Genomic DNA, 23,835 nt, shown 5'->3' with positions numbered 1-23,835 from the left:
GAAAGCATATCATCTTAGCCCAGCGTTAAAATCCTCGGGGGATTACAGTTTATCCACAGTACCTGAGAGCCCAACTTTAGAACCAAGTCCTGAGGGCAGCACTGACTTTCAATCTCAAGGCCCCTGTGCCTCACACTTTTGTGCTGTAAAATAGAGATGATAATTATAAAAATCTGTATTAGTTTTCTATTGATAGAGCAAATATCTGAGCTAAATTAACTTGGAAGCAGAAAGGAGCTATTTTGTCCCTTAGTTTTTGGTGCTCCTGTCCATGGCCCTCTTGCTTTTGCCTGTGGTGAAACAATGTACTTTCCACAGCAAGAGCTTGGAGTGGACCAACCTGCTTGCTGCATGGCGGGGGAGGTTCAGAAGGAACTAGATTCCCAACGTCACCTCCCACTCTGCCCTAAATACCCTAAATACCCTACCTCTTCAAGATTCCACCACCGCCAAAGGGTGCCAAGCTTCTAACACATTGAGCTTTTAAGCTTTATCCAACAGCACTATCCCATACTGTCTAAAGATGCAATCAGTCAATCTGAAGAGCAGTTGCTGACACTACATTTTTACTAAACTAAGATCTAGTTTCTTGACCGTGGTCCCTGCCTATACCTAGGACTTGTTTCTGATCCACCTTGACCCTTGCTCAGTAGGTGATAGTCAAGATGATCTGTTGATCTTTAGATGAACTAATTTCACATGCATTTAAGGTTGTTTCTTTTTCAGACACTGTTGTGTACCTGTGACTTCTCTCTCTATCCTCATTCAGTCAAAAGTAGAAATACCCCCTCTATCACACTGGACTCCTCCTCTACCCCTCACCTGCTGTTTGCCTCTATTATGTTTATTATTTAGTTCTCTCTCATTTATTGACTCCCTTATATTTTTGGTCACCTTTTTCCAATTAGAAGGAAAGTTTCATGGAAGTGAAAACATGCAAAACAGTATCTGCATGTGGAAGGCACTAAGAACATACATGCTGGCTGAGCGAATGAAAGAATCCACACACTTAGCACCCAGCAAGTATTTACTGAACACATGAAACTCAGCTCTAACCACTCCTGGAAATGGAAACAAACTATGGTTGAGGGAAACTCAGTCTCTGCCATGTGACAGATGTGAAACTCTAATACCACGTGATCCAATTAGCATCACTCTTGAAAGGGCATTTGATTCTTGGATATGATTACACCATCTGTCCTAAAAGGCTTTCATGATTCACGACCAGAAAAGCACTGAACCCATTTGGCAGGTCTCATAAAATGACTCTATCTTCTCACTGGGATTTAGCCATGTGTGGGCAGTGTTTTGACATTTTCAAATGAAATGTGGGCTCAAATGAAAAACACATAAAGTATTGAGATGACATGGGTGGGATTGGAGTATTGTACTTGGTAAAGTCCCAGGATGGTAACACAAGAATAAGCCCAGGAAAGAATGAGGGCATCTCCCAACAGAAATTTGTAAAAGTCTGGAGGAGGGCTTGTTTGTTTGTCTGTTTTTAGATAAATTATTTATTATTATTATTATTATTATTATTATTATTTACATCCAAAATGTTGTCCTCTTCCAGTCCTCCCTCGGAGAGTTTTTTCTCCAATCTCCTTCATTTAAAAACAAGGACATCATGAAAGTCTGGTTTTATAGCCCATTGTTGGTCGTTCTATCACATACAGTGTAACAAAGATTTTTGGCATAGACCATCAACAATGGCTAAAGGTCCTGATTGTGACGGATGATGAGCTGAAGAAAACTGGTGAGACTAGACACGACACAGTCATCTCCATCTTACAAATAAGAAAAGAATTACTGACAGCAACCACTCCTCTTCCTTCCAGAGAAAATTTCATTCTCCTTTGAGGACTTTCTCATGTCCTGCACCTGGGCCTTCATGGTTTGTAATCTAAGGATTAGTGCATGGTTTAAATGTAGCCAAGAAGAGAGTTCCATCCTCTGGCTATGTGGATAGATCAGGGATAAACATGTTGCCTACATCAAACAAACGAGAAATTCTCAGATGTGTTTTTACAAAGAAACCATTGATAAAAAAAATAAGCTATCCATACATAGAACTCATTCAGCACATATGGCTAAAAGTAACCAGTTTTTATTCCTTTGCAGAAAAATTGCCAAAGTTTTCAGCTAATACAAAAGAGGCTGAAGCTGAGAAATAGGATAAAATGGTCCAAAAGTAGTTAGTCTCTGGATAAAAGTACTGCAGGGTACTTCAACTACATGAGCCCCAAATTCTTCAAACCATGTATCATAATAAACTACGATATAATAGAAAATTATTTGGCCTCTGTATGTCAGTCCTGGTATAAGGTTGCTCAAACCCTTGGACGTTCTGATGTATAAGGGTGGCTTGTGATTCAGTTAATTCATTTGGATCACAACTAACTTAGACTTGACCCCCAGATAACTTCAGAATTGGGATGATCACCAGATAGACCAAGTATTAGAGAATTAGAGCTTTTAGCCCTGGCCCCTGGAAGAGGAAGTTGGCTGGAAGTTAGATATACCAATGTAGCAGAAGCATCCCAAAGTACACACACACACACACACACACACACACACACACACACACACACACGGGGGGGGGTGGAGAGAGAGAGAGAGAGATCCTATAAAAGGGCAACAGTATACCTATGAGATGCCAGAAGTTAGCAAAAAGCCCACTACTGGGTATGAACTACTTCATTGGGAGTCTCTGGTAGTGAGGTCCCAAAGACTCTTTTCCTCAAACCTTACAGACTATTGCCATTGCTCTTCATTACCCTCCAGAACTTGATAGGCCTTTTTATTGAAGATACTACATACTTGAGTTATAGAACATGAATAAACTAAGCTGGTACAGACTTGCAAGCTTCGTCTTTATGGGATAGTTTTCATAATGCTGGAAGTTGCTAGGCACATTACCATAGAAGAAAAATAATCACCATAGCCAGTTATAAACCTTGCAATCAATAATAATGACTGGCCTGGAATGCTTACTTGTGTAACAGTGGCACAAATATAATAAGAATAACCAACTACTTTATGATTGGATTTAAGTGTCTCTCCACAGGATAAAACCATACCTGACACCATACCTGACTTAGATAGGCTAAGAACCTATGGCTAGATGGGTCATAAGCCCAAGAGAAGGGCTTACCAGTGCTTTTTGTTAAAAAGAACACACATATTAGGGTTCCTATTGCAGTGATAAAACACCATGACCAAAAGTAACTTGTACAAAAAAAGCTTCTTTTTAGCTTTTACTTCCTTATCATAGCCCTTCACTGAGGGAAGTTGGGGCAGGTACCAGGAGGACAGCAATGAATCAAGGGACACTTAGATATGCTGCTTATTGACTTGTTCTTCATAACTTCCTCAGCTTGTTTTATTAGACTACCTAGGACCAGATCTACCCATGGATGGCACCAACTACAGTGAGCTGGACCCTCCCCTATCAGTCATTAATCAAAATAATGCCCCACCTTCTTGCCTACAATCCAGTCTTATTATGGTATTTTATCAACAAAGAGTCCTTCTTCCCAGATATGTCTAGGTTTCTGTCAAACTGACAAAAACCAACCATCACAATAGTATTGTAAGAACTTCTATTAGCTTAACATTATATATATATATATATATATATATTAATACTTCTCTCATCTCTCATTGATAAGCTTCTGTTTGCAGTAAATAATAATTATCACAGAGAAACATAATTGGACAAGGTGCAGAGAATAAGAAACAGGGGAACGTTCAGCCCCAAAGAAGAGAATGAAAGCCTGAAGTGGTAGATAACTACCATGAAGGACTATTATCTTCAAGACAAAGAGCAAGACAGCTATACATATGAATTCACAGCAGTTACAATAGCATGTACAAAACCTCTGTATGCCCATGACAAACCAACTACAAGCATAGAGAAAATTGCACATACAAGTCCACCTAAACTGTGGGAAAATTGACAATTATTGCCTACTGAGAGAGGAAGAGAGAAATTTGTCTAAGAATATAGTTTCTGGTAAGTTGATGAATCTATGATACAAGACCACATTCCCAAGATTATTTGGACAGACAAATTGGTTTGAAAGGAATTTTTCAAAAACACAAAAGTTGGATAAGTATGATTTGTATACACTAGGCCCATAGAGACTGGCACTATTGGGAACTGTGGCCTTATTGAAGGAAGTGTGTCACTGTGGGGATGGGCCTTAAGACCCTTCTTCCAACTGCCTGGGAGATAGTCTTCTCTTGTTCGCCTTTAAAACAAGATGTAGAACTCTCGGCTCCTTCAATATCATACCTTCTTTCCTAGATGCTACCGTGCTTTCTGCCATGATGATAATAGACTGAACATCAGAACCTATAAGCCAGACCCAATTAAATATTGTTCTTTATAAGTCATGCCTTGGTCATGGTGTTTATGAATACAATGGAAACTCTAACTAAGACAATGGGTAAAGAACAAGGAATGAATAGAGAGTTGGAATTGGAAGAAGAGTGTGAATATGATCCGAACACATACCAAACTCTCAAAGAACTGATCTTCATAATAAAAGAAAGGAAGGAAGGAAGGAAGGAAGGAAGGAAGGAAGGAAGGAAGGAAGGAAGGAAAGGAGGGAAGGAGGGAAGGAAGGAGGAAGGAAGGAAGGAACGAAGGGAGGGAGGGAGGGAAGGAGGGAAGGGAGGGAGGGTGGGAGAGAAGGAGGGAGGGAAGGAGGGAAGGAAAAAACAAACAAACAAACAAAGCTCTTATATTGATTTTCTTTTTAATAGCTTTGAATGCACTGGGACAAGAGACAACTTCCTGAACAGAACACCAGTGGCTCAGGCTCTAAGATCAACAATTGATAAATGGGACTTCATGAAACTGAAAAGCTTCTGTAAGGCAAAGGACACTATCAAAAGGACAATACATCAGTCTACAGATTGGGAAGAGATCTTCACTAGCCCTATATCCAACAAAGGGCTAATATACAAAATATATAAAGAACCCAAGAGTTAGGCACCAACAACCCAAATAACCCAATTAAAAAATTGGTGTACAGAGCTAAACAAGAAGATTCTCTATAGAGAAATCTCTAATAGCCAAGAAATACTTTAAAAAATGTTCAACATCCTTAGTCATCATAGAAATGCAAATCAAAACAACCTTATACCCATCAGAATGGCTAAGATCAAAAACTCAAGAGACAGTGCTTGTTGTCTAGGATGTGGAGTACAGAGAACTCCTTCCTTGCTGGTGGGAGTAAAATCTTGTACAACCACTCAGGAAAGCAATCCAGCAATTTTTCAGAAAACTAGAACTAGTTCTACCTGAAGACTCAGCTATACTGCTCCTGGGCATATTCCCAAAAGATGCTCCATTACATCACTAGGACACATGCTCTACTATGTTCATAACAGCTTCATTCATAGCAGCCAGAAACTGGAAACAACTCAGATGGTCCTCAACCAAAATAAGGATACAAAAAAATGTGGTTCACTTACAAAATGGAATACTATTCAGCTATTAAAAATGAGGACATCATGAAGTTGGCAGGCAAATGGACGGAACTAGAAAATATCATCCTGAGTGGGGTAACCAAAGCCAGAAAGACATGCATGGTATGTACTCACTAATAAGTGGATATTAAGTACAGGATACCCAAGCTACACTCCACAGACACAAAACAAAAGCTAAACAAGAAGGAAGGCCCATGTGAGAACGTTTGAATCTCACTTAGAAGTGGGAATAACATTGTCACAAGATGCAGATGGAGGGAGGGAACTGGATGGGAAAGAGGATGAAGGGGGAAAAGGAAGGGTTCAGGATCAGGTGTAGGGAGAGATAGGAGAGAGGGCCAGAAAGCCAGAGTCCATGTAAATCAGTGGCTGGTGAGGGTAGGTAGTATCTCTAGGACATGCCAGAGATCTTGGATGGGGGAGGCTCCCAGGAGTCTATGGGAGTGACTCTAGCTGAGACTCTTAGCAGTGGGGATATGGAACCTAAACTGACCACCTTCTGTTGTCAGGCAGCACCCCCCCCCCAGTAAAGGGATAAGGACACCAATCCACTCACAAAATTTTTGACCCAAAATTTGTTCTGTCTACAAGAAATACAGGGACAAAGATGGAGCAGAGACTGAGATAATGGCCAACCAAAAACAGGCCCAACCTGAGATCCATCCCACAGGCAAGCACCAATCCCTGACATTATTAGTGATACTCTGTTATGCTTGCATAACAGAGTCTAGTAAAACTGTCCTCTGAGAGGTTCCACCCAGAAGCTGACTCAAACAAATACAGAGACCTACAGCCAAACGTTGGACAGAGCTCTTATGGAATCATATGGAAGAGTTGTGGGGGGTGGGGGTGGGGGGAACTGAGGGATCCAGAGGGGATAGAAACTCCACAGGAAGACCAACAGAGTCAACTAACCTGAACCTAACTTAGGGTCTCTCAGAGCCTGAGCCATCACCCAAAGAACATGCATGTGTTAGACAGAGGCCCCTGCAAATATGCAGCCGACTTGTAGATCTGTTTTCACAAAGCTACCCCAAAAACTAAAATTGTTGCCTGCCTGTCGATCTCATTACCCTAACTGGGCTGTCTTGTCTGTCCTTAGTGGAAGAGGATGTACCAGGGTAGGGGGATACCCAGGAGGGGCCACTGCCTTCTCAGAGGAGAAGAAAGAGGGAGGAAAGAGGAGGGATTATGAGGGGAGGAACAGGGAGGAAGGAAAGACAGCAATCATGTGTAAAGTGAATAAATAAATTAATTAATGGGGAGAAAGTTCTATAAAACTCAAGCTCTGCTGGCAATAGATATTATCAGTAGAGGGCTTGTTTAGCATGCACAAAGTCCTGGGATCAACACCTAAAAAGTGATGAATAAAACTCTTGAATGTTAAGACTCGGGGAGCTTCTGGGATGGAGAATACACCAAAGTTGTGGAAAAACAACACACTTAGAGAGCACAGAGATGCTCTATGTTATTGATGAATTCAAATGACGATTGTGTCAAAAGTGAAAACAACTGTCATTCAACAGTTGTTCCTGAGGAATTCCAATGTTGAAGACATGGGCCCAGACAGCTCCCAATAAGCACTCTACGGAAGATGAGGAAATGCCAGCTTTTGTATAGCGTTGAATCCTGGGTAAGGAAAGGAGATATGTAACAGAAGATAAAGAAAATACTTAATAAAAATGTTCACAAGTGAGATAGCAGAGGCTCTTCATATGTATCAAGAGCCTTCTAGCACACTGTAATTGTTCTATAATTCTATTTCAAATGCCCTGAGACAAAAGACAAAGGTGGCCAAAGTCTATATTTCTAAGCATCATCTTGAGATATCCATGGCTCCTGCTCTTCTGTAACATCCAGCTCTGCTGTAAAGAGAACCTTAAATGTTAATTTATTGCGGTTTGCCCTTGGTTTCATCACATCTCCCACAACACCTCATATGTTCATCTTTCTCATCTGCTGGTTCCTGAGTTATATCCATCTAATAAGCCATTGCTGTTCCCTGAACAAGGCTCTGTATTGCAATTGAAGAAGAAAATCTATTATAAAATCCAGCACATTAGAAAGGATCAGAAAGGGTTCAATGAAGTGTCTAAAATGTTGGCTATTTGTGGTGTGTGTGTGTGTGTGTGTGTCCACTTATCACTAAAATAGACTCCAGTATCTTTCTGGCAAGGACCACATCTTCATTATTTTAGAGTTTCCCTCCACTTTCAATACTCTGTCTTATGCAAAAGAAAACCCGATGAACAGTCAATTCAAGACCTTTCTCTTTTTTTCTTTCTTTTTTTTTTTTTGTCCTGCTTTGCTTCATTATCTGTCTCCTTCTAAATCCATTGCTTCTAAATCTGATATTAGAAAGTCCTTCTCTAAGCTTTATTTAACTTTCCTAAGATGTGTGTTTTCACAGATGTGTGTCACATGTGCCATGCTGATTGGCTATGAAATTAACCTTGAATATCGGCTCGCCCGAATTTAAAATAAAATGGCAGCTGGGAAGAAGACCGAGTGGGGACAATGATCATGAGCAGAGCTGGAAATAGAGCAGATTAGAGCATCTGGCAGAGGAGAGACTGGGCTGATAGAGAAGGGGCACAGTCCTGGGTCTGGAAATGCCTGAATTTAATGGACAGGATAGCATTTGAATCACTTGAAGTGAGGTTACAGAGTCTGAGCGATAAGAATGTAGTGTTCTGGAGTAGACCACTGGGAAGGAGTTCTCACTCCTCACCAGTTCTCATGGTCAAGATCTAGGAAGGTAAAAGACACACTCTTTTGGGACTCAATTAAGGAAGCTGAAAACATTATTCTGCCATACCGGTCTTTACAAAGAGCCCTGTGCTTTCTTCTCTGGGTCTTAGACCTGCTCTTTCTCTACCAGGAAAGTCTTTCTGTCCCTTCCCTGTTTTCTTGGCAAGTTCTGGTCATTATTGCATTCATAAATTGTATGTTTTATCTTCTGGGGAGACAACCTATAAATCATATCACCCCCTTCACCTCCTCCAATGTGACTTTGTCATTTACTGTATCGAACACAGTGCAGCATTTTGCTCAAATTAGAGATCTGCCTCCCTTATTTCGTCCTTCGACATTTATAACCTGTGCTCATTATGAGATTCAGCTTTCCAGCAATCCGCCCATACACGCCTTGATAGAAAATGAAGAGGAAAACTCAGAGGCTCACACAAGGAGCAAATTTCTAATGTATAAGATATCACAAACCCAAGCCTTCCAGTGCAAAGGCATTGCTTTCCCTCTTTGCAGAGTAGCAGGAGAGAAAGTCTGTGTGTAGATCTGGGAGTTCTATAAGCCTAGGGGCATGAAGTTCTTCATAATACCTTGTCATAGTCTTTTATATTGATGGTCATTTTGAGTGGAAAAGTTACTTTTATTCTTTTATTTTTTACTTTCTGCTCAATAGCATAATGGACATATGTCAGACTCTAGGCTTTACATGATAATACCATTGAGGGTAAAGAAAGATCTAGGTATCTTAGATAGAAAAGCCCAAAATTTTCTATCTGTATTGTTGATCTGCCTACCTGTCCCCTCTGTGTGTGCTTCAGCCTTCTTCCCTCTGCCTCCATACCTCTCCAAACCACTTAGTCTCCCTACCTTGACAGATGCAGGAAAACAAAAAAAGGCAGGAGCTGAACATATATCAGATATATGCAGCCATCATTCAATTCAGTGACAATTCAGTATATGTTTATTGAGTCGTTATAGGACCTGAGTTCTGAAGGCACAGAATCCTTGTCTCAAAAATATTATAAGGTAAATAATTATAAATTCTCATCTTTTATTAAAATTATCTTCCTTATTTAATCCTTTTTTTTTTTACTTCAAACTTATTCTGTGGAGGTGGGATTTTTTCACCTTATATTATGATTTTCATTTTTAGCTCATCTATGCTTGTTTGAATACATGTCCCCAGTGGCTGCTTTACTGTGCGGTTTATTTCTAAAGTATCATTGTTATCATCCTCAATATGACTATTGCTCGCTCATTTGCAGCAAGCCTTGGTACCCTGCAGTCCTGTGATATACTTCAAGTGCCTAGAACATCTTGATCCAGCAGCCTAGACTTTATTTTTGTAGGATCCTAGAGATTTAATGTCTGGAACCACTATGATAATAATCCCTGGATTTTGGTGAATCTGGACTCCCACGGCCAGTTTGGAGCTGGATGTGACTTTTCATTTTCCCTTAATAATTTTAATGCTAGTAGGTAGAAGATGCCTAGTACCCAAAGCCAAGGGGCTCTGTTTTTTATGGAGGATGGGATACTCCTAGCTCTTGCATTTCTTCCTAGGCCTTGGATGAATAGGAATAAAATCCCAAACTCTCTCAGTCTAAACCCTGAGACAGTGGCTAGCAGTAAAATCTCTTTATGATACTCCGTCAACCACACTGGATGTTTATGGGTCCACCACACTGGATGTTTATGGTACCTAAGGGTTTCCCTCTCCTTTCTTTCAAATATAGAGGCTTTTATTGTTTGACAGAATGTCTGTACCTTGTCGTGAACAAACTGTTACCATGTTGCCAGAAGTCCTAGCCAGAAATCATTGTAAAGGATTTTTCTTATTGTCTTTTTTAAAACAGCAAAGAGTCTTACAAGGTTCCACAGCACCTTCCTTCACTGGCAATGCCGTGAACTTGGAAATGTCTGCTGCATACCAGTCTCCACCTGATGCCACTGAGGCAGGCATACTTTGATGGTGTTGAAGGCACCAGGGGCCTGAAACTCTCCAAAAAATCTTTTAGTCTGCTTAACGGACAGCATCCTCCACCATGGGATAGGAGCGAGAGTAAGAGCAGTCACAGATGCCTCTGGAAACACAAGGAGGGTTAGACAAGAAGAATGACGTCCAAAGACAGAGGATAGGGTACAAGGATAATGAATGAACATGAACCCTGCCTTGTACACACCATGCCATCCACTGATTGTCAAGGTAAAGGAGGAAAGGTGAATGGGGGAGAGCAACTCGGGAGAGTTCTCCATGAAGAACTGTCTTTTTCTGTATCACATTAAAACACTTTTCTTTTCTTTAATTTTCTTCTTTTTTCTTTCCTTCTTCCTTCCTTCCTTTCTTTCTTCCTTTCTTTCTTTCTTCTTCTTTCTTTCTTTCTTCCTTCCTTTCTTTCTTTCTTTCTTATGATAGAGAGAGATAGGGTCTCACTCTATAGCCCCCTTGGATTCACTAGTAGCCTGGGTGACCCTAAAATCATAACAATCCTCCTGTCTTGGCTTCCTAAGCTCTTAGATTACAGAACTCTGCAATAATACCCCTCCTCATGTTGGCGCATGTGCATTCATATGTGTACATGTATGTGCAGTTATGCATGTACACAAGTGCCTGTGACTGTAGAGATCAGTAATAGATGCTGGGTTTCTTCTTCACTCACTCCCCACCTCATTCAGAGACAAGGTCTGTCACTAAACCTGGAGCTCACCAAATCAGTGAGGCTGCTGTGAGCTCACCAACTCAGTGAGGCTGCTGTGAGCTCTGGGGATCAGCTGGTCTCTGCCTCTGTCTACAGATGTGCACTATTTCATCTGGATTTTACATGGGGGCTAAGGATCAAACCTCAGGTTTACACACTTGTCTAGGAAGCACTGACTGAGCCATCTCCCCTACTATGTTTTTATTACTTTAGAACAGTTTTTAGTTTATAGAAAAGTTGAGCCTAAAGTATGTATTTCCCTCCTCTGTTACTAATGTCTTGTTGGATGTGACACATCCGTTTTAGCTGATGATTGAATTTTAAGAAATGATTGCCTAAGGTCTGTGGTTTACGTCTAGTTTCACTACTCATGCCATATTTCAATGGGTTTTGACAAAATTTTTATTACATTTTTTCTCCATTACAATGACAGTACCATACAGAATGCTCCCACTGAAACACTCGCTTTCAAAATATATATATTTCTAAACACCATATTTCCATTTTTGTGGAGCTATTCAAGACAATTGAAAGAAGATGTGTTATGGGTTGGATATAAATGTACACCATAGTCTTATGTATTCTGAACACTTGGTCCCCAGCTGGTGGCAAGGTTATAGAACCTAGAGAAGATGGGGCCTAGATAAAGAAATCGGATCAGTAAAGGTTGAGTCTTGGAGTTTATAGCTCAGCTCAACTTCTGTCCCAACTTTCTCTGTTTTCTAACCGATGAAGATGAGAAAAAGTTCCACCGCTCCAGGCCAAGCCAGTCCCACTCGACTTTCTTTCTATCACCACAAACTGTGTCTGCTTAAACTGTGAGCCCAGATAAATCATTCCTGTCTGAAGCTGCTTCTGTTAGGTTTGCGGTCTGAGAGATGAAAATGGTAAAATGAAGTATCTACATATCCATGCTCATGCCAGCATTGTTACCAACAGTCCAAACTGGGAAACAATGAAGTAGCTACCAATGCATGTTAGGACTAACAGAATGGGCTCTATAGATACATGTGATTAAGTATGATATATACACATCACGGAGGACTACTCAGTCATGCTATAAAATGGACATTAGGCTAAGTGGAATAAAGCAGTCAGCAGGTGTTATTTTGTGCTATGTATATAATAGGTCTAATTTCCAAAAGGAAACTATTTTGCTTGCTTTCTTTTTAAATTAATACAGACAAAAAAATAGATTAGAGGTTGCAAGGGCTAGATTTTACTACTTAATGGGGAACGAGTTTCAGCTGTGAAAACGAGAAAGGTCTATCGGTGGATGCTGATGATGATTAACTCCAACACGAGTTACTTAATGCTATAGAGATATGTGCTTTAACACGGTTATCTTGGAACTGGACTAATAGTTCAATCAGTATAGAGTTTGCCACATAAACATGAGGACCTCAATTTGGTCCACCAGAGCCCAAGAGGGGTCAGAACAGATGAGAGTGGTGGTGCATGCTTGTAATCCTAGCTTGGCTCTGGGGTGGTAGAAATGAACAGATTCCTAAGGCTCACTGGCCAGACAGCATAGCTCATTTTGCAACTGCTAAGCCAATGTAATACACGTCTGAAAAATACGAGATAGATTATTCAGAGAAATTACATCTGAGGTGGTCCTCTGGCATATACACACACTCACATACATGTACACACACATATATGCACACATAAAAACATATACAAACCCTCCTACAAAAAATAGTTACTGTGGTAAATTTTGTGTTATGTATATTATAGGTCTAATTTCCAAAAGGAAAATATTTTGTTTGCTTTCTTTTTGAATTTCATTTAGCTTATATGTGATAATTATACATGTGTGGTATTTCAACATACACACTGTCTGATAATCAAGTCAAGGTATCTAACATATCTGCTCCCTCATTTATTTATCAGTTCTTTGTGGTGAGAAAGGAACATATTAGTTTTCATAAGGACTAAGTAAGAAAACTGCCACATGGGGGAGGGGTGGGGAAAAGAATAGGAGGGATGAGGTGGGGGAAGGATGGAGGGAGAGATTACTGGCAGAGACAACTGGATTTGAGGCGTTGGGAGCATCTCCAAGATAAGCTAGAAACCTAGGACAATGGAAACTCCCAGGAATCAGTGAGGATAACCCTAATCAAAACTCTTAGCAACGGAGAATATGGAGCCTGAACCAGCCATCTCCTGTAACCAGGCAAAAATTACAATGGAGGGAGTGGGACGCCAATCCAGCCACAATATATTAGATCAACAATTTGTCCTGCTTACAAGGTATGCAAGGTGAGGGATGGAGCAGAATTTGAGGGAAGTCCCAACCAATGACTGACCTAGCTTGAAACCCATGCAATGAGAGGGAGCCCACCCTTGACGCTATTGATGACATTCTGTTACACTTGAAGACAGACACCTAGCATAAATTGTCAGAGGGGTTTCACCCAGCAACTGTTGGAAGCTGTTGGAAGAGACCCACAGCCAATCATTGAATGGAGCTTGAAGAATCCTATGGAAGAAGAGGAGGAAAGATTGAGGGAGCCAGAGGGGTCAATGAAAACCTAAAGAATCAACTAATCTGTTCCTGTGGGGCTCATGGAGACTTGAACCGCCAGCCAGAAGCATAAATGAAATGGACCTAGGCTCTCTGCACATATATAACAGTTGTGCAGCTGGCTCTTCCTGTGGAACTCATAAAGCAGAACAGAGGCTGTCTCTTGACTATATTGCCTGCCGTTGAATCCTTTTCCCCTAACTGAGCTGCCTTGTCTAGCTCAGTGGAAGAGGATGTGCCTAGTCTTGCTGTGGCCTGACATGTCTGGGCTGGTTGATGTTCATGAGAGGCCTCCCCTTTTCTGGGGAGAAAGAAAGGAGGGGTGGGGGAAGATAAGGGAGGAGAGACTGGAAAGAAAGAAGGGAGGGAAAGGTGTGATTGGGACATGATGTGAATAAATAACTTAGAAAAAAAGAAGAAAAAGATAACTCCCATGCTCAGGTTATAGAGACATTTAGTTATCTATTGCCTCTGATGCCACCAGGTATGATCCTTGCCACCTTGTGCTCACTTCACAAGAGCAAAGTCTTAAAAGGCAATAGCAGTCTACAGCATGACTTGAAACAACAGGCACTCACCATGCTTACAGGAGACTGCAGGGGAGAAGATAAGCTACTGAGACCATCACCAAGAGAGAGGCATTACTCTCCTGGTCCATGAACCACTCGGGGTTGAAATGACCACTTTCTTCTCTAACAACCCACAGTCCTACCCGATTTTGGCTTGAATGCACAATCAGCTACTGGCACTCTTCATTGGTGGTAGAACAAAGACAACACCATTCTCCCCCGCATTTGAGTTTGGGCCTTTGACAATTGGAACCCAACTGGAGGCATTTGCATCTCGTCGCACATTTCTCCCTCCACCCTCAATCATAGTCTCACTCTGTGCCTGCCAACCCATAATGACATTGCTGTCCTGTTCCTCTTGTTCTGCCTGCCTTCCCTCCTTCTCCCACTCCCCCACCACACAGGTGGAAATTAAAAGCCAGGTTTGGCAGTGCTGGAAGTCATATACTGAAGCTAGAAATAAATTGAAATGAGCAAGCTGCAGTAACATAACAGGGCCCTGTGCCCAAGGATTGACAAGCCACCCACACCAGTTCTGCCTGCTCCCAACAATGTGTTATGATTGCATAGCTGAGTCACCTAACCCAAATGATAGTAATTCAGCTCAATCATGTCAAAAATCGAACTTGTGCAGCCATCTGGCTACAGCTTACTCACCTATTAGGGACACCCATTGGCTTACTTCTGGCATAAAAGGTCACAGAAGGTAGGTGGGTAAATGAGAGGCTCCAGATAGAGGGATGGCACTAAGTGGTTATAGGCCGTGGGTTTGTGTCTGTTCTATCTTTTGGAACTAAGCATGGAAGTTAAAGTAAGGGTCATAAGAAGGATTCAGAGTAGGTTCCCCTTCCCCCTTTCTGTCTCTGTGTTCACTTGTACTCTCTCCGTTAAAAAATCAACTCACATTGAGGTAACTGCTTTTTGTCAATGCACTTGGGAAGAAAACAACACCACCAAAAAAAAAAAAAAGGCAATACTTAAAGATGACAGCTTTACAAGAAATCTGCACTTTCATAAATTGCTATTTAGAAGGAAAATTAATACAGTTTGGGGAGAGCATGCTAGCAATAATACATCAAGACTTTTTAAATTGTTGAAATTCTTTAGCTATCTGAATCTGTATAATTCATCTTTAAGTCTGCGGCCTAAGAAAATAATCAAAAATAAACCCAAAAATATTAATATCACAAGATTGTTTACTTCAGCCTTATTTATAATAGGAAAAAAGATAGAAATCAAAAGAATAAATGGAAAGAGAAGGGAAAGAAATTCAAACATCCTACAAAGAAATAGCTAAGTGAATTATAGCCACGAATCCAACTTACTAGAAGACAGACATTAAAAACCATACCTTCAAAGGAAATTTAATAGCATGGGAAAATGTTTATTACTTTGTAATATATGCAGAGTAGGCCATAAAACTTCATATATAATGTGAATTGTGTAATGTTGAATCATATTGAAAATTGCTTTTTTAATAGGTCGGGATGGTTGGATGTTAGATAGCTCCTATGATACAAATCAAGAAAGATAAAATAGTTATTGTAAACAGAAAAATACAAAAAATGTTATGATTTGTTCTGTTGATTTTTAGGTTTCTTTTGTTTGTTCATTTTTTTTTATATATAGCAATGCTCTCTGGCAGGCCTTTTGCACTAGGGAGTAGTCTTTTTTTTCTCAGTGAAAATTTCTAGACACCATGATAAATCAGTTCCAGAAAGCAGTGTGCTAGAGCAACTGTAGACTGCTTACAGGAGCACCCTGGGATTATACCAATTCTCCATTATCAGGAGTGGTTGACATCACATCATATTTGGAGCTTGTTAGAAGATTTGTGATAAAGTTTACCCCACAGAACTTTGTAGATGCTACAAATATGAACCTATTTTCCCAGCACACTGGTACAGAGGTCGGGGGATTTGGATAGCCCAGAACCAGTCCTGTCCAGCTCCAGAATGTCTCTGAAGCCTTCTTTGGCAACAATGAAACATAGCCTTCAATTACCTGATTCTACCCAAAAGTTCCCAGGTTCTGAGCTCCTACCCACCAAGCTATCTGAGCTCAAAGAGCTTCTCTGATTCTTTCCTATAGAGATAATTTTGGGGATGTAAAGGTCCATCTGCATGCATATCTCATCATATTTACATTTGATAATAATAAATTAACATTTCTAAATATGCTGTGCCTAAGACAAACCCAGGTTCCATGTACTGTTGTGTCAGTGTTCAGAAATGATGATGCCAAGAGAAAAATCATGGCTGTGTAGATTCCTCTTTGAAAGAGGCTCCTGTGTCAACTGTCAGCCTCTGACTTCATACTCACACTACCATGCTCCTTCTTGGCATTTCCACTTTACTTATTAATATTGATAACAGCATCTGCTCAGTGCTTGGCATAGGTTATATCATCCAGTCTTCCCAAGAACCTCTTACACCACATTACACAGAAATGTGTCATGTTCTTAGCACTTGATATCTTTGAACATTTTTCCTTTCTTCAGAGCCATCTCTCCCTTCTAAATGGGGGGGTACTTAGAATGTGATTTCCCTCACTCATTCTTGGTCAATTAGACACTGTCTTAGTTAGGGTTTCCATTGCTATGAAGAGACACATGACCAAGACAACTCTTATAAAGGGAAACATTAAATTGGTGCAGGCATACAGTTTCAGAGGTTTAGTCCATTATCATCATGGCAGGAAGCATGGCAGCATGCAGGCAGACTTGGTGCTGGAGAATTCAAGAGTTCTACGTCTTAATCAAAGGCATCCAGATGGAGATTGTCTTCCACAGGCAGCCAGAAGGAGATTCTCTTTCACACTGGGCAGAGCTTAGGCATAGGACCTAAAAGCCAACTCCCACAGTGATGAACTTCTTCCAACAACGTCATACCTACTTAAACAAGGCCACACCTCCTAATAGTCCCACTTCCCACTAGCCAAGCATATTCAAACCACCACAGATGTGTGGGGTTGTGTCTCGCACGTGGATGTGGGTTTTGTTGGGCTGAGTTGTGATTCCCCCATGTCTGCTGCCCCAGGCAGCTGAAACAATGGCTCAGAGGGAAGAAGCAAGAAAATTTGACTGAGTTTACTCCACAAAGCTGTGAGAAGTTGCAGAACTCTGTTCCTTGCATGGGGAAATCCCAGTCTGAAGTCCTGCAGAGGCAGAGCTCCTGGGTAGGGGGTCTCCAGGCCAAGGCAGCTGACCAGAAACTACAGAGGGACTGAGATGGGGGACATATGGGCTGACTGGCCCACAGCCGAAAGGGACGGGGGAGAGAAGCTCCAGCAGTGCCCCACAGGGTGGAGACTCTTGGTCATGGCCAGTCTCTTGGCTGGGTCAAGGTTGGCTCGGGTAGCTTGCTTGAGTTGGCAGGCCTCCATGTTTGGAATGTAGAGAGGTCCTCTGGTGGGAGATTAGGCAGCAGCTCATTGGTTGAAGGCCCCCTCTATGGTTCTCCATGGTGGGTTCCAAAAACAAGAGGAAGTCTATGGTTTTTAAAGGTTTATTGTCATGGCAGAAAGTGGATGAAGCTGTACCCCATGTCCTCAGGGCAGGCCGGAGGTTAAATATCTTTTGCAAGAAGGAGGAGGATCTTGGAAGGAATGCTTAATTGGCTACATGCTCTGGCCTTTAGATCTCATTAATATGGAGATCTCTTGAGGCTCTGCAGCCTGTAGTCACACCCTCTATCTGAGCTACCTGTGCTATGTGACCTAAGGCCACAAACCTTTCTTTGGGAGGGGCTGTGGATAAGTGAAAGGAACCAGGGCACAGGAGCAAGGACTACCTACCGTCCCATTAGGGTATTATCTGGAGTTCGAGGCCTGTGGTCCAAGGCCTGTGCTCAACCAGGTATCCAGCTGCCTCTCACATCCCACCACCCCACACAGATGTATTTGAAAAATCTTTTATAGAAATCTAGTGACCCAAAACATTAAGCATCTTATGAAAGCACTGTGAAATATCATCTGGGACATCAACATCCAACCCATAACTTCTTCAGCAGGACAAGCTGCACTATCACAACCCTGTGGCACAGTACTGACCTCACAGTGGCCTGCAAGCCTGTAAAACCTGGCCTCATAGCCCACCTAGAAAGCTGGGTGCAGTCAGATTCTGAAGTGGAAGTTTCTGGTTGAGTCACGTGGTGCAAACTCACGTGGTCTTTTGTTGAAGCAAGACCCATGGGAGAACATGCGATGTTTGGAGAAAATATAGATAGGACACAATGGACAGGGTCTGGTCCTTGCGTAGCCTGCCTTGAAATGCTTCATTGGTCTTGGATCTTCACTGATCTTCACTTCATTGAGAGAGGTACGGCAGAGAACTTCTCCTGGTATCTCGGCTGATTCTGTTCATTCCAGCTCCATGCCAATTTGGTAGGGGAGACCTGGTGGTTTCTGCTGGATCACTGCTGGTTTGTGTTTGGTGACAGTTTTGAACTACACTACTCGGATCCCGACAAATGGAGATTGGAATTGCCCCAAAGAACTACTTCTAAACAGGTCTACATCCCCTTGTCCTATTTACCATCTTCTCTCCCCTACCTTCGGATGGTGGGCTAGAAGTAGAGTAGAAGCATTTGAGAAACCTTATTAAAAATAGGTTTTTAAAAATCTAAGCCTTCAAGATTCCTATCTCAAACCACTAAAGTTAACTTCTAGAATAAATTTCTGTGAGTCTCAAGAATTTCAAAACCTCTTTTCGACTTGTAGGTAAAATTTTTGCCACATACATATTATCAACATCCTCTTTTGAAGATTCAGACATGCTAAGTCATTTGTCCAGGTTCACATAATTATTTCCTGGACCCCAGAATGAAACTTTTATTTTAAGATGCAGCTACATCTTAAAATGTAGTTTACTACACCACACCTCCATCCTTCCTCCATCATAAATATTACCCACATCACCACCTCCATGAATATTACCCACACCACCACCTCCATCATGAATACTATCTATACTACCTCCATCTTAAACATTATCCATATCACTACTTCCATCCCACCTCCATCATGAATATTATTGGAAGCTACTTGTGAGCTTCAGATAAGTTGAGCTTCTTTCTCAAGGGAATATACATGGTTGTTTGCTAGTGAACCAGGACTTAGTCTCTGGGCAATTCACTTGCATACTCTACCCTCTGCTTCTAGATATCTTGAGTCTTGACTCAGCAAACACATCCCCAGCACTCCCTGGACATGATCCTCCCCTTTTCTATGTGGGTGATGGCTTCAACCCTCATCACCTCCTGCCTCTATGTTTCACCTAAAATGATCTTCCCACTCTTCCCATTTTGCATCCAAATTCTACTTCTGTTTCTAGGTCCTCAAGTTAAGCACCATCTGCTTCCTGGTGTCCTCTTCTCAACTGCATCAACTGACATGACCAAGAAATTTCTCTGAACTTCCATGAATTCATATCCTTTCTGAACTATTAATCTAAAAACATAACCCTGAGCTGCCTGACACAGTTACTAATCCTGTTGCATCTTCACTATGACAATGACAACCTTTGGAAGTCAGATACTCCCCTCTCACATTTATCATCAAGCCAAGTGCTGTGCATACAGCAGGTACTCCAGACACATTTCTGAACAGACATATGAATATGAGAGCAGTAATTTTGTCCTAATTAACAGTATGAACCATGTGACATGTTATCCTAATACTGCTTGATTGGTTCTGTTTTACTTCTTCAGATATATAGATCTTTAAGAGGAAATTCATTAACACTGCTATCCCTTTATCAAGTTGGCAATTCCATGGGAACCCAGTTTCCACGAACAGGTTAAATGATATAAATTGATCTCCCAGATTGGAATGTTTTAGAATCCTCAAAGTGTCTAGGAAAGAGTGGCCCTCGGATCCAGCTTTACAGCCTTTCCATACATTTTCCCCACTTCTCAATAAGAGCAGTAGTGTGCAGTCCTGCTGTGCCCGGTGTCTCTTTCTTTTATTCTCCAAATTACACTGCAAAGTCATCTGACTTTGGCTCTAACATCCATTCCATCTTTGATTCTCCCATTTTCTCAACTGTTCTACCTTCACCATGCTCATATATACACATATATGCCAGAGTGTTCAAACCTAGTTCCTGGTGTGATCGGATCAGGAAATGGGACTTGAGGAATTGATTAGGTCATGAAGGTGAAGCCCTGTTCATAATGCTCTTCTATAAAATGATACCAGAGAGAGGAGTGTGAGTGTGTGTGTGTGTGTGTGTGTGTGTGTGTGTGTGTGTCCCTCCTCCCCTGTAAGGGCACAATGAGACAACAGAAGAGTAGAGAGCCTTCAGTAGAGTGACTATGATCCTGGATCCCCAAACTACAGAACAATTAGGAATAAATTTGTCTTATTTAAGCCAGTTAGTCTGTGACAGTCTGCTACAACTACCTAAATTAACTAAGACATACTCATTCATAACTTTCAAAATATTGTCCTGTGTCATAGTATCATAGGCTCATATGCTCAACACCTGTGCATAATCTTCTCCTCAGTAGGTACCTTCCACCTGAGCCTGGTCTATGACATTTTTATAGCCAATAAGATATGATCAGCCTCTTGAAAAAAAGGCCTTTCCCTGTCTCCTTACCCTTTCTTCTTCTTCTTCTGGCATAAAACATAGATCTGAGACCCAGAAATGAAATGGACCGTTAAAAATCATGAGGAAACAAGTACAGCACTACGAGTGTTAATATAGGCATGATAGAAGAAGCTTGGATTCCTGTAAGCTACTGTGGTTAGACTTGATGTCCTACCCAAGAATTCTCAAGGTAGGAGACAGTGTAGCCTATTCATTACAGACTAGTCGCAGAGTTGACTGAAATTTAGTGATATTCACATCCTTGGTCTACCCCAAATAAGACATCCACAAAACAGTGCTCAGGATATCTCCCCTTAAGACGTCATCACACAGTGCTATGGTGTATGGTGATTTACACCGCTATCACATCCCATTTTTCTACAGCTTCAAGTTTTCTAGGGACAGAGCCCAGGTATTAAATTTCAAGATCTCCTCCCTTACTGAGCCAAGCATGTTAACAAAGCAAGAACACTGTACCTGTCTGCTGATCTGAGGGGAATTGTGTTCTTTCTTTCTGGCTCAATCTTTTAGCCAGTATCTCCTAATTAGAGAGAGAGGAACCTGCCAGCTCTCTCATCTCTGTGTACGGAAGAAAGTCATATCTTCCAGGCAATCATCATCACATCATGTATATCTTTCCCTGCTGCAAATCTGTTATTTACATATTAAAGTGGTTATTAGAGAAGAGAATTCACTGATGCAAATTTGACATTCAGATGTCAACTACTCCATAAATAAGGTCAACTGTGATGAGGACACATGTTAGTCTCCAATTAGAATCTCTTAATGTCTAAATAATGCTAATGTGAGGCATCTGCCACCCTATCTAGACTCATAAACAAAGATGCTGATGAGACCCAACCTGCTCCAATATACCTCCTATCACCCTTTCACAGCTTTCAACTCTCAGAACAGAAGCTAATACCTCTAGGGGATGTTCTGTCTGGTCAGTGGGCAGACAAAGCAGCCGTGTTAATCCTATTGCTAAAATGGAATAGCAGACACTGAGTTTTATAACAGAGAGGGGTGTGTTTAGTCTATGACTCTACAGGCTGGAAAGCCAACATGGCACCAGTGTGTGGCGGGGCACTTGTGTAAAACCCTGACATAATAAAGGGTATCATGTGGTGAATCAGAGTGAGTACGTGCTGTGCCGTCCTCTTCTTGTGAGGTTGTGAACACCACCATCAAGACCCAATCTTTGCTCACTCACTTCCAGAACCTGGATCACAGCAACAAACATTTGCGGTTCCCCGGACACCACATCAGCCCCTGCAAATGCCAAAGATGATGCCTGAAAGCCAATATCCATCAGAACAGAGATTTCAGCGACAGCTCTCTGAGCCCAGCCATCCCTTCCCTCCTCAGTCAGGAGTTCCTGGAGATAATCGCCCCAGCTACCACTGGCAGATGTCAGAGCCCATTGTCCCTGCACCTCCGCCACCCCTTCAGGGATTCAAGCAGGAATACCATGACCCACTCTATGAACATGGGGTCCCTGGGATGCCTGGTCCCCCAGCACATGGGTTCCAGTCACCCATGGGAATCAAGCAGGAGCCCCGAGATTACTGTGCTGACTCAGAAGTGCCTAACTGTCAGTCATCCTACATGAGAGGCGGGTATTTCTCCAGCAACCATGAAGGATTCCCATATGAAAAGGACCCCAGGCTATACTTTGATGACACTTGTGTGGTGCCGGAAAGACTGGAAGGCAAAGTCAAGCAAGAGCCCACCATGTACCGAGAGGGACCCCCTTATCAGAGGCGGGGCTCTCTGCAGCTATGGCAGTTCCTCGTCACCCTTCTGGATGACCCAGCCAACGCCCACTTCATCGCCTGGACTGGCCGAGGCATGGAGTTTAAACTCATCGAACCGGAAGAGGTTGCTCGGCGTTGGGGTATTCAGAAGAATCGACCGGCCATGAACTATGACAAGCTGAGCCGTTCTCTGCGCTATTACTATGAAAAAGGCATCATGCAGAAGGTGGCTGGGGAACGGTACGTCTACAAATTTGTCTGTGACCCGGATGCACTTTTCTCCATGGCCTTCCCGGACAATCAGCGCCCGTTCCTGAAGGCAGAGTCAGAATGTCCCCTCAATGAGGAGGACACCCTGCCACTGACTCACTTTGAAGACAACCCTGCTTACCTCCTGGACATGGATCGCTGCAGCAGCCTGCCCTATGCTGAAGGCTTCGCTTACTAAGTTTCTCAGTGGCTGAATAGCCAAACCCTAGAGCTAGCAGTCCTCATTCAGGCAAACAAGGGCAGTGGTTTTGTTTGTGTTCTTGGCTGTTCCTAAAGCTTGCCCTTTGAGTATTATCAGGAGAACCCACGCTGTCTCTGGATTTGACACCCTTAAAGACAAATACCTTGGCTAGGAAGTGGGAAAAGGGAGAGACAAAAAAAAAAAAAAACCACCACATGGCTGGCGATTCTGATTCAATTCCTGGGGAGAAATGGAAGTAGATCCTCCTTGCCATCATGGCCAGTATGTGCAGAGCAGTATAGCAGTGTGTTCAGGTTAGAGCCCATGAAAGCGGACCGAGTGTATGACAATCTTCATTGATCACGGACTACTAAAGCCTTCCCACAGGAGGCTTTGACTTGCACAATTCTTTGGAAAGAAACTGCACACCCATAGGAAACTCCATAAGGCTGGGTTGGGGAGGCTCAGACTATTGCGGCTTGAAATTTACAAAACTCTATAGCTCATTCTGGAATCTTTCCCCTGTAGTCCAGAACTAGAGAGGCCAGGAGAGCTGTTACTCACTCCATGGTTGGTTCTCAGACCTCTGCTCCTCTTGGACCTTCCAGCTGAGCGGTCACCATAAGTGAACCAAGTCCCCTTCCTCCCAGTCACATGGCTGAGCGCAGGTGGCTTATTTTAGAAACATGATGAACATGACAGTATTTTGTTTTGCTTTGATTTGGGGGGATCATTTTGCTTTTGGTGGTTGTTTTGGGGGAAAAACAGTTTATATAAACTGATTTTTGTAGTATTGGTATTTAAAGCAAAAAACAAAAAAACAAAAAACAAAACCCTTTTTGGTACCTGCAGTGCATCCCTCAGGTGGGGTGGTGCCCACATCAGAAGACTGCAGCCTGAGAGAGGCTTTGCTGGGGCTTCTCCTTCACCATTTAGAAGTCTGTTTGGTGCTTTCTGCACCAAACAACTTGTTGAGACAGTTAACCTGAT

At 42.1% G+C, this 23,835-nt stretch overlaps 1 pseudogene; it reads left to right on the top strand.

Moving 5' to 3' along the window:
* Nucleotides 1–22,842, top strand: part of LOC114633030 — a 154,295-nt pseudogene extending 131,453 nt beyond the window's left edge.
* The last annotated feature ends 993 nt before the right edge of the window (nucleotides 22,843–23,835 follow it).

Source organism: Grammomys surdaster, unplaced genomic scaffold (assembly GCF_004785775.1).
Source record: "Grammomys surdaster isolate TR1022 unplaced genomic scaffold, NIH_TR_1.0 493, whole genome shotgun sequence".
NCBI classification, from domain to species: Eukaryota; Metazoa; Chordata; class Mammalia; order Rodentia; family Muridae; genus Grammomys; species Grammomys surdaster.
Note: the sequence above shows the minus strand (reverse complement) of the source record. Positions and strands in the feature narration are given on the sequence as shown.